We start from the raw sequence: 9,774 nt of genomic DNA on the forward strand, positions 1-9,774 counted from the left end.
GGGGACTGATGACCACAGCTGTTAAGTCCCATAGTGCTCAGAGCCATTTGAACCATTTGAACTGATAAGATAACGAATGAGGAGGTTCTGCACAGAATCAGAGAGGAAAGGAATGTATAAAGAACATTGGCAAGAAGAAGGGACAGGATGATAGGACATCTGTTAAAACGTCAGGGGATAACTTGTACATTACTAGAGGGAGCTGTAATGGATAACAGTGAAGCTGACGACAGAGACTGATATACATCCGGCAAAAAAAAGAAACTGCAAATGCTAATACGAGATGAAGTGGCTGGCACAGGAAGGTAATTCGTGGTGGGTTGCATTAAACCATTCAGAAGATTGACAGCTTAGAGTGAAGAAAAATTGCCGCTATTCGAGGCTGGCAAGCGATTCATTATCCAAATTCAAGTAAAAGTTTATCTGGAAAAATCTGGTCGAGTGCATGTTGAAAACACATATATGAAAACGAGTAACTGGCAAAACTGTCACTGAACGTCGGAATGCACAGACGAACGGTTATCTCCCCACATGAAAGTACCAGTAGTCTTAACTCACTGAGTAGGCTGTTGGGACATCAGACCAATATCCACCATGGAACTATGATTCCAGTCCTCGACAGGCTTGGTTTTTATGTTTTAAAAGTCCATTCCTTAGTTCTCGTCGTTTATATGCAGGACATCATTTTGTCACACGATACTAGCCCGTCACAACACAGTGGGATAAATTAAATCCCGATGGAGTACAAAAACTATGAATACATCGACATGTTTTTGCTGCCGGATACATCAGATAACCAGCCTGCTGGTGCTGCTACTCGTGCGTATGCTGCACGGTACCCTCAAAGGCGCCATCCCTATAATATTGCTTTTCGTCGCCTGTGCAACGCCTTCAGGAAACTGGAAACCTCCTTCCATAACTAATCGACAGAGGTCGTCGAGGTACTCGACGTACTCCACAAACAGAAGACGCGATTCTTGAAACTGGTCACTGATCACCTCGGCCAAGTAGCCATTGAAATGTTGCACGATGAGAAACTCGTTCATGTCACAACACACTAACTCAACAGCAGCAGCCAGAAGATTGCATTCCATGAGTTCTATGAATGGCGTTTGCACCAAGTGTAAGATAACGAACGTTTTATAAGCAATGTGATATGGATTGACGAATCTCGCTTCATACGTGAAGGTATTTTCAACCGTTACAAAACCCATTATTGATCGGAACACAACCCACCTATCGCCCTCGAACATGGCTTTCAGGCACGCTTTGGCATAAACCTGAGGGTTGGCATCGTGGGAGGAGCGCTTTAGGTTCTTTACCTGTTGCAGGGCAAGTTGAATGTGCCCCTGTATCGTAAGTTTGTCTGCAACACTTTGCCTGACGCATCAGAAAACGTTCGATTTAGTGTTCGGCAACAGCAATGGTTTCAGAATGATGGTGCACCGCACCGCACCACATTTTCTACATTTTCATTTTTGGAGATATTTAAAGGAACAAGTTTATAGTACTCCACGACCAACAGCTTGCGCGCATGCCACTTCGGCAGTGGTGGATGCAAGTGTGTTACGTAGTGTCCAGCAAAGTATGAGCCAGCGAGTGACGAAGTGTTTACACATGCAAAGTAGCCGCTGTGAACGTTTCCTCTAAAGTGAGTTTTGTTCGTACTTGTACGTACCGACTCTGAGAAGATAAGACTGGACGTCAGACGTACAGAATGGAATTACTGCGTGTAGCACAAAGTGTTTTTTGTGATACTAAACTCAATTTCAAATTAACTACCCATCTCCAAAAAAATCATAATATAATAATTTCATATAAGTAATATCATAACTACTCAAATACACATGAATGTTTTATGTCAAATGAGTCATCCTCGCTTTGCCGCAGTTGTTAGGCCCCAAATGTGGAAGGTATGATGTGTAATGACCTACTTTCTAACACAAGGGCATGTGGTGTTAATGAAATTGGGAGAGTAACCTCTCTCTCTGGAGCGACAGCCTTCTTCGTTCTCCTAAACACTGATGTGGCAAAGTGTTCTCAAAAATTACTGATACGTGAAATTCGATTAACAGTCATCATATGCATAGAGGGCGCAGTGCGGTCGCATAATTGTACCAAACGATAAATCAGTAATTGGAGCGCAACGGATTAGGAAGTCGAGTGGCAGAGCTTGTAAAATAATGTGACATTCGCGAGAGGATGAAGTATTGTAAGGCCGTAAACCAAATATTCCAGGATGTCCAAACGACCTTTCAAGCGTCAGCTTAGTTACGGAATGTCCCACTAGTACTACTCCTAATGACGTTTCAGACAGAAGATGAAGAAGCAAAAACATCAGCCAGATCACTCTGGATTACTGTGCAAAAACATCAACAGCTGATTGAATCCCCCACAGTTCCATAATATCTCGAACGATGGAATGCGATTTCGTTGTCACAATAGCCATAGAGCGCTCGAGACGGCTGTATTCAGATGAGCAAACAGTGCCTGATTTCAATACTGGATAAGATGGTAATCACAAATCTCTTACATCATGGAGTCAAATCTCTCTTGTCATATTGCTCAAGTTCCAGACCGAACTGAAATGTGTTCTGCACCTCGCCTTTCGAAGGACGTCGGCATCAGGGAGTAAATAATTCATCCTCTCTCGCTCCTACGTCATTTGTCGACACACATTCTCTTTCATTCACTTTATTGCTACAGCCTAAGTGACGCAATTCTCCATCTTACCGCAATTACATGCGGATCGTAACGAGCGTATGTAATGCGAAAACCACTCACGACTCGGATTACCAGTTCTCGCAAACGTTACTGCCCTCGCCAGTTCTGCGCAGACAGCGACGATAAAAGGCGTGGGAGTTACGATCATAACGCGGCCAAAATGGGAACCATTGTGCATCAGGAAACTGTATAGTTGTCGGTGCAATCGAGCACCATTAAATGTTCAGTCCTGGACCAACTATTGCTTCTCGCATACTGTAGTAAACTCAGAAGAGATAAGCAATTGGTGTACATTAGGCGCCAAAACGCTATTAATAAAGTTCAGAAAGGATAAATAAGGTCCCAGGCTGGGCGCGAAAATGTAATTAATTGGAATACATTTGAAAATGTGCTCACAGAGAGAAATGGTTGAAGATTTAATACAACGAGCTATTTACATGTGTTACTGAATCAACAGTACGAATATAAACTCTGCACCGATTTGACTGGCACCGACATGGCTCAGTAATTGGGCACCAGCAGGGATGGATCACTTCATCTCTCCACTGGACAGAGTCACTTTTAAATGCAGATATGTGCTGTAGGTATGACGTTGGTGCGAAGCATCCGTCACTCATTCTCATATGTGCGGCTGTGGGTTGACCGTCGGCAGCTTTCATCTTCCATGTTCTGCAGGTTTGAGATGATGCCTTAGGTGGCTTAACGCGTTCATTTTTCCTCAACAGCTGACTTAATTCCTTCAGGTAGAGGACTGCCCCAGCGTCCAATGAGATGTTACTGAGCTACCTGTGGTCATCTGTTGTCAGCAGTGATTATCTCGTAGGGACAAAGCACCGTAGTATTTCGAAACTGTGATTAGGCAAGAGAGTACAATCGGATGCTTAAACATTCAAGCATGAGACAGCAAGGAAAATCCACCCGAAATGGAACAGACAACGAGTATGTTGTTAAGTGATGATAGACATTGGAATGGAGCAGGCTTCTGACTCAGTCAGAAGACTCAGTTAAGAATCGGTTGACATGCCTCCAGAAGACAATCTCACTTTTTCTCTCCTTCTGTCCGTTGCCTCTCCGTCTCATCACTGACTGCCTGATCGATGTGATTCATTGGTCTCTAACAATGGCAGTCTGAATGTGCAATCCCACCCAATGAATAATCGACGCTGCATAATCACGCCTCCTAGTTTGCCTGCAGTGTCCGAATATTTCCCATTTTGTGGCAGCTGGTATGTAACGTTGGTACTCCCACGTCGGGCTTCGAAGTTCCCCGTTAGGGCACCTCCCAGCCCTGGATGCTGGGTCCACAGTGTGTTGTACACCGCCAGGATTTTCTTCAAATGTTTGTCTCCTCTCCATTCCTGAGTCATCAAGAAAGCAGTGACTCAACACAAACCTATTTGTTTGTAATGGGATTGTTTGTGCTTTGCTCAAGTGTCCCCAGGTGCTTGTGACGAGTGGTACCCCTCTTGCGGTCTGTCAGGCTTTATATGAAGCAACACTCTCAGAACAAAGCAAACACTTCAGTTAAGTCGTAACTCTCTGGTTGGAAGTTTCAGGTGAATGTTGTGGCTTGAGTGTCACCTCCTGTCCGGAGAATCTGGAAGAACCTGATGGTGTAAAATCTTTCCATTAAACACGCATCAAGGAGGACTTATTTATTAAATGATGGCGTGAGTATTTTAATCAGTCTGAAAAGACACATAGTAACAGACGAAACCATAAATATCATACATAACAGACTTATTGACTCGTTTCCAGTAAATGGTCTCTCTCGTAACTTACATAGAGGATACCAAAACATGAAAGGATATAAACCAATCAAAAAATAATGCGTGATTACTGTAGAATATTAAAATTTTAGGACTACTTATTGCTGAGTGAAATGACTGGAAAACAAATTTGTTTGTTATTATACTTGCCTTGGTACATAACAGTGCCGCAAGTTTTTGTGCCACCAGTGTGGTACAGTTATTAGGGACGCAGCATTAGGCGCTGCGGGTAGTTGGTTCAGACCCGACCACCAGCAATTATTTGTTATTTCGTATTTATCATTTATGGAAGGATCTATGAATGTGTTTTTTTAATGCTCATATATCTGCAATATTCAGTAGTTGTATGAATATGAACTTTCTGGAACATTCGACATTCGTATGAACAATTTTACTGTCTGTGCCGGAGTTCAGTTCTGCTCTAGTTGTATGTTGGTGTCAGTAATAAACGCGCTTTCAGTTGTAACTACTACGCTTCACTGATGACCTTACCTTCGTATTTCGACTTGATTGTGGGTTCGACGTGACATTGCTTGATTGAGGTACTGGGTATCGTCATGACATTTACATCACCATTGCTCCTGCTAAAAAATATATGTGTTCGGCGAAACGGAGAAAGTGAAAGGCCAGACTATAATTTTGATTTGAGTGCGTTAGAACGGATGTGGGCAAAAGTTCAAATGGTTAAAATGGCTCTAAGCACTATGGGACTTAACATCTGAGGTCATCGGTCCCCTAGACTTAGAACTACTTAAACCTAACTAACCTAAGGACAACACACACATCCATGCCCGAGGCAGGATTCGAACCTGCGACCGTAGCAGCCGCGCGGTTCCGGACTGAAGTGCCTAGAACCGCTCGGTCACAGCGGCCATCTTGGGCAAAAGTGATACGGTTCTTCGGGCAGCGTAACATTTCAGGGGATATGTACAAAGAAGATCTCTTAAAGAGTGCAAGTGAATCCCTTTTGTCAGTAACTGCTGATGACTGGGTAGTTTCGTGCAGGGAGATCCTACAATTGGAAGAAGATTGCTATAGGTTCGACGACGTCGTCTAGCTCGCAGTACACGAAATCATTATTAATGCTGATGAATTGGTCAGTAGCGACGGAAATGAGTCATACATAGATGTGGAACGAAATGAGACTGATTCTGAGTGATTTATGTGTACCTCCAGTTCAGCGTTACAACCGCACGTACGGGATGTTCAATAAGTCTCTCCGCAGTGCCTTATGATTGTTAGCCGTGCGTGCCGTATGCCGTTCAGTGAATATACCGAATTGAAACTCCCTGCAGTATTGTTGTGCGTCTATTATTTCGTTGAAAAAATTGGGACCCTCAATCCGACGTCTAAAAATTGCAATCCAAACTCCTATTTTCACAGTATGAAGTGGTTCTTCATGAATACACTATGGATTTGCAGTACTCCAGATACGACCATTTTGCGAGTCCATGTACCCGGATAAATGAAACCGCGCCTCATCAGTGAAAAACGTTTCATTAAGAATATCCGTTCCAATTTGTAGAACGGAAGTTTTGAACCATTGACAATAATGCAGTTTCCAGAATGAGATTTTCACTCTGCAGCGGAGTGCGCGCTGATATGAAACTTCCTGGCAGATTAAAACTGTGTGCCCGACCGAGACTCGAACTCGGGACCTTTGCCTTTCGCGGGCAAGTACTGTACCAACTTTTTTTTTTTTTTTTTTTTTTTTAACCCTAATGAACCGCTGCAGGAGCAGGACGACGGGTAGGGCAGGGGTCGACACCCGAAGCCTGGCCATCCCGCCGCCACGCCCAAGCAACGTGTTCGAGTTCGAGGATCGAAGGATCAGGAAGAGGATGGAGTGGGTTTGTCGATGTTGTTCTTTTTATTTATTTATTTATTTATTTATTTAATTTTTATAACATTTTTTTTCTGTTATAGATTTATTTTTGTTTCATTACAAAGAAAGATCCTACAACTGCCGTAGCCGAGCGTCCGAGTCGTCTTCTCGTCTGTTGGGAGGGGTTCCCCCCTATTCCGTCCGTAGAGGATCAATATGCTCCAGGATTCTTCTTCATTTTCAGCGTCTCATACCCGGAACGCCCCAGTGAGCAGGAGGATCCGCAAATAATGAACCTAAATAATTTGCGAAACGGGTTCTGTACTTCGGATGGCGGCTGAAAGTTGCATGTGTCGTCATCAATAGGGACCAAAAGTCGAGTGTGCCTTTGGGAGCATCGCAAAATATGTAGTAAACGGCCATGCCTTTTAGCCAGTTAACGGCGTTCGTTCTGGTTGATGGAAAGTATACGACGTCGGGGCGCAATACGTCATCAGGGGAGATAGACTCTGGCAATCGCCGCAAGAGTAATGCCAGCATGCGCTGCGTCAGTAGCCAGCACTCGCTGGTCGCGGCACACATCAGACGGTGTGCATCCGAGTCAGCGACTGAGCATGTCGGACACAAGGGGTCGTCCGTCAGATGTATGGAATGTAACCTCTTACGAGTAGCGAACTTCCCATTCACAACTACGTACCACAATGAACGCACCGTCGTAGGTAGAAAAGGCGTGTGTACCGCTCGCCACACCGTGTTCCAGGCAACCTCAGGGTGTCTGTGGGTGACCGTATTTTCAGGTTGCCGCTGCTGATAGAGGCGATAATAGTCTTTTGTGCTGGGCTTCCGTGTCGTCGGAAGTTCTGAACGTAAGTAGCTGAAGTCAATAAAGAAGTCTCTGATGCGGGTGAGTGCCGGTGAAATGTGTCCTACAGAAACCGGGGGATGCAGAGAGTGTGGTGCCACTTCCGCTATCAGGGTGCCCGTCAGAGTGGCGTGGGCAGAGGTCCACGTGCGACGCATAGTGTTGAGATAAAGCGATCGCGCACGGTTATATACGTGAATTAAACCGATACCGCCCGCCCGCTGCGGCAGTGTCAGGGTGGCGTATCGGACTTTAAAAACCAGACCGGTGCTTACGAAATGTCCATATGCTGCTTGAAATCTGTCGGCCATCGTAGCTGTCAAGGGAAGGATATGCGCAAAATAGTTCAGTTTTGAGACAAGATAGGTGTTGACATAACGTGTTCTGAGGAGCATATCCAAGCGACGCAGTTTGTTGTCCTGCAGCAGAGCACGTGTCTGGTGTAGGAGCCGGCGGTACGTAGCCGCCGCCGTGCGGCGGACATTGCTATAGAATTGCACTCCTAAACACTTGAGTACGGGCACCTTGTCAAAGGGCACCGCCGTTGTGTGGGAAATCCCCCCTCCGACATCCATGTATTTTGTCTTCTTCACGTTGATGACGCTCCCAGCGACCGCCCCGTACTGGCGTAGCCACTGTAGCGCCATATGCATTTCATCCTCTGATCTGGCCAGGAACACCACGTCATCGGCGAATGCACCACAACAAAAGGTCACGTCCCGCAAGGAGATACCAGTTAATCGCTGCCGTAGACCATGTAAAGCTGGTTCAAGTGCTGCAGCAAATAATATGCCCGACAGGGGGCACCCTTGTCGCACTGACCGTCCAACAACAATGTGACCAGACTGATAACCGTTGACCATCATGCGGGAGCGCGCTCCGTGGACCAGTCGAAGGACCACCTCTGCAGACTCCGGAGAGAGGCCCATGCGATGCAAAACTGCGCGTAAGAAGCCGTGATCGACGCGGTCGAATGCGTGGTCAAAATCTACGGCGACAAGGGCGCCTCGTATTTTGCAGGCCGCCGTCAAAGCAATTACGTCGCGGTATGCTCCTAACGCCGTATGAATGTTGCTGACACCACCTAAACATGTCTGATCGGTGTGGATGGCTTTCCCGATAGCGGTGTGGAGACGCGCGCGGAGGATACGGGCGAAGATCTTGTAGTCGTTGTTGAGGAGTGTGAGTGGGCGAAAATCCTGCCACCTACAACCACCATTCGGTTTCGGAACTGGGATCAAGATGCCTTCTGTGAATTCTGTGGGGACAGTGAAATCAGGGCGGATCAGGTCTTGAAACATTTGGAGCCACTTGTCACCCATAAGGTGGTAAAAAGTGCGGTAGAATTCCAGGGGTAAACCGTCCGGTCCAGGCGACTTGTTCGGTGCTCCACGTGCCAAGGCCGATGTCAGCTCGTCGGGTGTAATGGGCAACAGCAGACTATCATCGGGTGCCACGTCCCGAGGGGCGGGAAAATCGTGCGACAGCCCGTCATAATCACGTATATTTCGCGGATCTTCCATGTACAAGATCCCATAGTGTCTGGCGAACGTGTGCGCGATGTCCGTTTGTGTCACTGCGCGCCCGCCGTCCTCCGTGTTTACCGCCGTAATGAGCTGACGTTTGCGGTGGCGCCTCTCGCGCACAATGTGATACACTGACGCTGTTTCGTTGGGGATACAGTCTTGCACTCGCGCACGGATGCGGACACCGTCTAGCTGCTCTGTCCTGATGCGAAGTAGACGAGCTTTGATGCGTTGTACGGACATCTGACGTTCGGGAGACGGCGGTTGCGTCGCCAGTTCACGTAACGCTGTATAGTAAAATTCCGATGTTGCCCTTTGCCAGTTCGATCTGTGACGCCCGTAGGCCATCAAGGTCTTTCGGAGGGCAGGTTTGACACATCCCAGCCACCACAGCAACGTGGAAGCATACATAGGCAGGCGCCTGATACATCGACGCCACGTGTCAGTGACTGCTCGCCGACACGCTTCCTCGCGAAGGAGGGAGACGTTCAGCGTCCACGGGCCCCTGCTGCGTCTTGTGAGTTGTCGGGGCAAGGTGACAGTGCAGATGTACGCGAGATGGTCCGTGAAGGCCGTCGGCCAGAGTTCTGCATCACGGGTTGCCGTGCGGAGGGCACGCGAGACGTATATCCGGTCCAGACGACTGGCAGAATGGCTGGTAAAGTGCGTATATCCACTCTGGGTCTCATGATGCAAGAGCCATGTGTCGTGGAGCGCGTGGTCACGTATCAATGCTTGTAGAGCGGGGCATGGGACGTAATGCGGTATCTGGTCCTCGGGCCGCAGAACACTGTTAAAATCGCCGCCCACTATGTAATGGTCCATACTTCCTTGGAAAAGTGGGGCCAACTCCTCCGAATAGAAGACATGCCTGTCACCGCGGTGCGAATTACCGGAGGGAGCGTAGACGTTAATGAGGCGCACTGCGCCGAGTGTGAGTGCGATGCCTCGCCCGTTCGGCAAGTACGTCGCGTCCGTCGCGTCTATGCCATCTCGGAGAAGGATGGCCGTTCCTCCTGCGCCATCACCTACGGGTAGGCTGTACGTGGTGTAGCCATATAGGTCTAA

Source organism: Schistocerca piceifrons, chromosome 5 (assembly GCF_021461385.2).
Source record: "Schistocerca piceifrons isolate TAMUIC-IGC-003096 chromosome 5, iqSchPice1.1, whole genome shotgun sequence".
Taxonomy (NCBI): Eukaryota; Metazoa; Arthropoda; class Insecta; order Orthoptera; family Acrididae; genus Schistocerca; species Schistocerca piceifrons.